Source organism: Elephantulus edwardii, unplaced genomic scaffold, assembly GCF_000299155.1.
Source record: "Elephantulus edwardii isolate Elephantulus edwardi_28Jun2011 unplaced genomic scaffold, EleEdw1.0 scaffold00062, whole genome shotgun sequence".
Taxonomy (NCBI): Eukaryota; Metazoa; Chordata; class Mammalia; order Macroscelidea; family Macroscelididae; genus Elephantulus; species Elephantulus edwardii.
The window spans coordinates 7486288-7492577 of NW_006399812.1; the positions used below are offsets into that span (position 1 = coordinate 7486288).

The 6290-nt window shown below is 48.3% G+C and overlaps 1 pseudogene; it reads right to left on the bottom strand.

The window, feature by feature from the left end:
• The window catches only part of LOC102869447, a 57102-nt pseudogene extending 51175 nt beyond the window's left edge, over nucleotides 1–5927 (bottom strand).
• Nucleotides 5928–6290: the final 363 nt, after the last annotated feature.

A 6290-nucleotide genomic window follows, 5' to 3' on the forward strand; every position in this document is an offset into this window, starting at 1 on the left:
CAATTGGTCCAGTGGTGAGAATCTTTGTCTTCTTGACATTGAGCCTCAGTCCATACTGAAGGCAAAAATAGTATCTCATTTAAAAGGTGTTTGGATGTCTAATAATCATTCTATTTGTATGATTTGCACCAAAGAATTATAGAAATGCAGAATACCCCAGATATAGATATCTCTCCAGCAGAACAAGCTAGTCTAATTTTTAAAAAAATCTGAAAAACTGGTTTCCTTCTGTAACTTCATTTAGAAATCTTCTTTTTACGATTGTTGCTCTTTGTATTGTTATCATAGGTATACTATGGGTCCTCCCTTGTGTTGGTCATATAATAGCCAAGCATTATAGAGAACTGCTGTGTAAAGTGCATGGAATTCAACTTAAGGCCCTCCCCAGACAAATGCAGGATGTGTAGCCAAAGACAGGCAAGGAATGAGACTCACTCATGATCCTAAGACAGGGAGTGGCATTGACTGCTATGATCCCAAGGACGGGCAACTTGAGTTTGAGGTCTCATATCCACCTAAGACAGGCAACATCCTATATTTTATAAGAGGGAACTGTTAGGGGCGTGGCTACCTTGTAAAGCAAGCTTAGCCCTGTACTGTGAAACCAGCAAGACTAACTCCATCTTGACTAGAAAATCTGCTTGGCAATGAACAACTCAAGGAAGGAAGATGTTAATAAATAAAAGTGACCAAAGGTCTCAGGTCTTAAGGAATGTAAAGCCTTAAAATCCTTATGGCTCAAACCCATTATCAGTATCTCACTGAAACTGTTAAATCAATGGTTTGATTTATTAAGAAAAACCAGTGGGGAATGAAAAGACCTGTTATCAGAAACTCAGTTTCTGGTAAAGTACAGTTGAACCCACCCCACACGCTTGAGTGTTTTTTTAACAAACAAACAACCCCCACCTGTGGTAAATCCCACCCTGATTGATCAACTGCCATAAAGTGGAATTCTTCTTAAGGGCACAAGGGATTTTCCGCATTCCTGTATCTGAAGTAACCTATAAGATTCAAATAGGTTTCCAAACTGTTTCCCTGAGCTATGGCTAGCCAATTGAAGGTGGACAAATACCCAAACTACTGTGGATGGCCAATCATGGCATATATGGTTGGGCAGGGGAGTAGCAGAGGTATAAAAGGAGGGGCAGACATCAATTCAGGGATCTCAGGTGAATGCTGCTGTGTCAGCACGCGGGAGCCCGGGTTCGAACTCGAAATAAACTTTGTTAGTTCGGCTAATTGTCTCAGTGATCTTTTTGGGGACTCGCTCCGTTACAGCCTGGTAACTGGCATATCAGCAGTTCAAACCCACCAGCTGCTCTGCCAGACAATCATGTTGTAGTCATCTCTAAGTGGGATTTGACTCAACTGTAGTGGGTTTCGGGTTTGGAGAGGGTACTGGTCACAAGAACACCAGTAGCTGAAACTGAACCAGGTGGGGATTGGTTTCCCCTTGCAAAACTATTGAGTGAAATGGAACAGTGATTTTTAAACCTTCATGACAGAGAGAAAATTCCAAGCTATCAGGTCGTAATAGAAACTGTTTCCAGCCCTCATGTGTTCTCACGTGGAATCAGACAGAACTAGTGGAGGGAGAAAAGAATCATTAAAAGCCAAGGGAGCTTTGAGGATGTGAAAGTATGAAAAGTGTCTGAACTGCAGATAGATAATGGAGGAAGTCAGGAAATACCATTATGGAAGCCAGGACTTTAAGCAAGTACAATGAATACTGAGGTAGAGACTGCTTGTAGGCAAATGGATGAAAACAACTGAATACACTAATAACCTACTACAACACCACTTTACACTGCCTCTTATAAACATCCAAAAATGTGAAAAGGAAGGTGTCAGGGATTAAACTATGTCCCTCCCTTCATATATGGAATGAAGACTTATTAACAATCTGTGTCTTGCAGATGACACAGCCTTGCTTGCCAAAATTGAAGAGGACCTGAAGCATTTGCTGCAGGTCAACGACTGTAATCTCCAATATGGATTGAAGCTCAACATCAACAAAAGGAAGATACCCAGTAGTGGGCAATTGGTAGTATCATGATAGACAGAGAAGAGATTATGATCGCTAACAGTTTCACCTTCCTTGGCTCCACGACCAATACACTTAGCACCAGCAGTCAGGAAATTAAAAGATTAATTGCTTTGGGAAAATCTGTTAGTGAACTCTCCAGAGTGCTAAAGAGCAGCACTGTCAGTCTGGAGACTAAAGCGGGCCTGATCCAGGCCATGGTCTCTGCTATTACTTGCCATGCATCAGAGAACTGGGGAGTGACTAAGGATGACAGAAGAATAGATGCCTTTGGGTTGAGGTTCTGGAGAAAAGTATTGACTAAACCATGATCTGCCAAGAGAACTAAAAGGTCTATCCTGGAGAGAGTGAAACAAAGTTGCTCTTTGAAGGCAAGGATTTTGAAGCTCCATCTCATATACTTCAGGCATGTAGCCAGGAGGGACTAGTCCTTGGAGAAGGACATCATGCTTGGAAGGGTGGAGGGTCAATGCAGGAGAGGAAAACCCTGGATGAGGTAGATAGACAGTTAATAGGGTTTTAGAGGTTGATGTATTAGAGACAGTGAGGTTAGCTCAAGAAAGGGCAGAATTCAAAGCTAATTGTGCATAGGGTCACTGAGCCGCAGTTGACACGAGGGACATAATAATCACCTCAACTGTGTGTATCAACTTGGCTGGTCATGATTCTCAGTGGTTTGGCAGTTATGGGATGAGGCCGTATGGCATGTAAGGGACTGCGATAGCATAGTGTGTATTGTGTATGATTGCTGAACCAAAAGTGTACAGTTCAAATGCATTAGCTGCTCCAAAGGAGAAAGACAATCTCCTCCCACAAAGATGTATAGCCTCAGAAACTGATGGACCAATTGGCTGTGAAAAGATTAACTGTTGGATGCAACATCCTTAATCTCCTCATAGCCCTCATCTAAAGAAAGTAAAGAGAATTTCTCTGGGGTGTGGCCTACATTTTTGTGCCCTATAAAGTATAATTCTGGGGCTTCGTCTGACATACTTTGGATATGTTGTAAGGAGGGACAGGTCCTTGGAGAGGGACATCATGTTTGGGAGGGTGGAGGGACGGCATAGGAGGGGAAGACCCTTTATGAGGTGAATTGATTCAGTGACTAGGGTAATCGGGATGGGTGTGTCAGAGGCAGTGCGATTGGCACAGGATAGAGTAGGGTTTAGGGCTGTTGTACATAGGGTTGCTATGAGTCGCAAGTGACTTAATGGCACATAACAACAATAAGATATAAAGGGAGAGAGAAGCAAGCAGAAAGGAAGTACCAAGAAAGAAGAGCTGGGAGCTGAGCAGGTCCTTTGGGCGCAGAGTCTCTGCTGAGTCTCAGCAGCTTGATCTAGCGGAAGGAAGGCTCAGACACATGGAGATCAAGGAACAATGGGGTCAGATGTTCAAAGATGACAAGGACCTCCCTCCTAAGCCAAAAAGAGGAAGTCTTCCCCAAAAGTTAAGGAATCCCATCTTTAGAGAAGGACATTATGCTTGGAAAGGTTAAGATTCACAAGATGGATTGAGAGGGTGACTGACTGTAACTGTGAGCTCAAAAGTGTATCAGAGATGGTGAGAATGGTACAGGATAGTATAAATGTCAGATATGCTGTTCATAGGGTCACTATGAATCACAGCTGACCGCACATAACAACAGAACTGTAATGTCCCAATTCCTTTTAGTCTTCTAACAGACTGATTCTGATGGAGAATGAATTTCTGTTTGTTAACACCTTGGATTTGTTACAGCAGCACTAGAGACAACTAAGACGGGGGTGAAATGTTTTGTCATAATATTCCAAAAAGAAAGATGAAAGTCAATGTTGGCATGCTGATGGCATTCACGAACTGATTTGTGGAAAGGCCTTTGCTGCATTAAAAGTGAAGTCTTTCAGGGCACAGAAGACTCTCCCATTAAAAACAATCAGCCTAATAATGGAATTTATATCCATTTAAAATATCATACAAGTCACAAGTCATACTTGTCTTTGTCCACCAAAAGCACAAATCAAGGGTAATGGAAACTCAAAGGAGACAGCAGCCTTCCTCAGGTGGTTGGTTGAACAGTGAACTGCATAGAGGAAACAGCTTTTCGGTGGTGAGTAAGGAGTTTGGTGGAAAGCCATTACTTCTTCAATAATTCCCCAAGGTTTTCAAGTTAAGTTTCAACCACCTTGGCATAGTCTTCAGGGCACTTCTAGATTTAGCAGCAAGATGCTATGGAGTCCTTGCTACAAGTTCAGGGTCCAAGGTATCAGAAATCTATTGTTCTGTCTCCATAAACTGTTGAAGGCCGGCAGCATGGCTTATTTTTTTTCTAATATTCTCACCTAGGTTTCTGTCCTTAAACACGCGGATCAGCTAAAGTGCAAAGTGTAAAGAAACGTAATTCAATAGGTGTCAGTCACTAAGTGACGGTGTGCTCCTCCAGCCTTGCACTCCAAGCCACTGGTGCAGATTTTATCAAGGGGTGCAAACCCATGACCTAGATGAAACACGGACCTCGGATTCAATCTGGATACCACAAATCAACTGTAAAAGGATGACAATGAGACAACTGGGAAAAACGGAACATAGATTGGAAATTAAAGAACTGTAGTAAATGTAGTAATGCGGTTATAAAAAACAAACAAAAAAACACCCTTAAAACACTAGGTTTTGGGAAGTGTGTGGGTATAAAATTAAACTCCCACCCGTCTACCCACCAACATATTTCATCTAAGTTCCGAGAGAACCGGGGCCTTTTGGAGCACCGGTGTCTGGACTTTGGAGAACAATCGCCGCGAGCCGGATGAGCTTCCAGGCGGAGCCCCGACCAAATGTCACGTCCCACCCCCACCCCGGCGGACTCGAAAGTGAACCAAGGGGGTGGCCGTTGTCCTGCTCGGCTTCTCCATCCCCAGGTGGCGTTCACAGTGAACGACTTTCGGCAGGGCCTGAGCTCCCGGCAAGCGCGGTGCAGGGTTCCTTCTCCCATCACCGCCAGAACCCTCCCCCGACCCAGGACCCCGGCGGAGCCCAGCATCGCGCTCGATCCCAAACAGGACCCCCAACGGCTACAGCCCCAGCGCCGGGGGAGGGCTCCGCGCAAAGACGTCACGGCGCGCGGTGCGCCGGGGCAAAGGTCAGCCCCGCCCCCGCGTTCCCCTCGCTGTCTCCCTAGGCCTGCGCCGACGCCGCTTCTGGGTCCGGCTCCGCTCCGTCCGCTCAGCCGCCTTCCTTCCTGCTCGTTCTCCGGCGGCCGCCATGGCGAACGTGGCCGACACGAAGCTGTACGACATCCTGGGCGTCCCGCCCGGCGCCAGTGAGAACGAGCTGAAAAAGGTAGCGAGGAACGGGCAGGTCGGGAGCGTGGGGCGCGGGGCCTGCGCGGCCAGGCCGTGCTGACGGGGCCGCCCGCGAGCCGGCGCCCACCACGGCGGGCCTGAGCCCGGGGCCGGCGGCGTCGAGATCGTCCTGGCCGGCTGGCCCCGCACGCCGGCCTCAGCTGACCTTGGACCGGCGGCCCCGCCCGCCTGCAAATGCAGCAAACGAAACCCATTCCTGCGCAGACACCACCAAAACCCTGCTCTCCTCTCCTAGCCCAGTGGGCGGACGCCGGGTCCTCCCTGCCGGCTGCTGCCCACCCAGTCCTTCCTCTGCCGAGGTCACCAGCCTGGTTAAACAGGTTGGACCGAGCTGTCCAGCGCATCCCTGCCCCGGAAGAGAAGTTGCCCTGCGCGCAGTTGGGGTGCGGGTGGGGCCTGGCTGCGGCCCCCGCGGGAGGGTCGAGGCAGCCCCCGCCGAATGCCTTTGGCAGTTGGAGGTGTTTCCCGGGAGCACGGGCCCCCCACCCCGGCGCAGGAACTCCTCCCTCTCCCGTGCCCATTGAACCGGAGGTACCCCGCATCCGTGTGGGATGCTTTGTTCTCCGGGCAGGTAATCGCGATGGTTTGTACCGGCTTCTGGAAGACGCCGCGGCTGCCAGCCAACCACCGGAGTGTGCGCCGGCCGGGGAATACGTAGCAGGCCTTGCTAGCGCCCTTTGCACCGCTGCGAAATGTTTCACGGGCCGGTTTCAGAGCACACGAGGAATTCCCCCTCCCCCTAGATTCCTCGCAGGGTTTAGGGTGTCTGGGTTCGAAAGATGGGAGGAAAATGAGAATCACTCTTAAGACAGCGGGACTGGAACAGTTGAGAGTAGAATGGACTTCCTGTTGCCTTACCGGAAACACTAGATTGTATTATATAATTCGTGTGTGCCGGTGTGAGG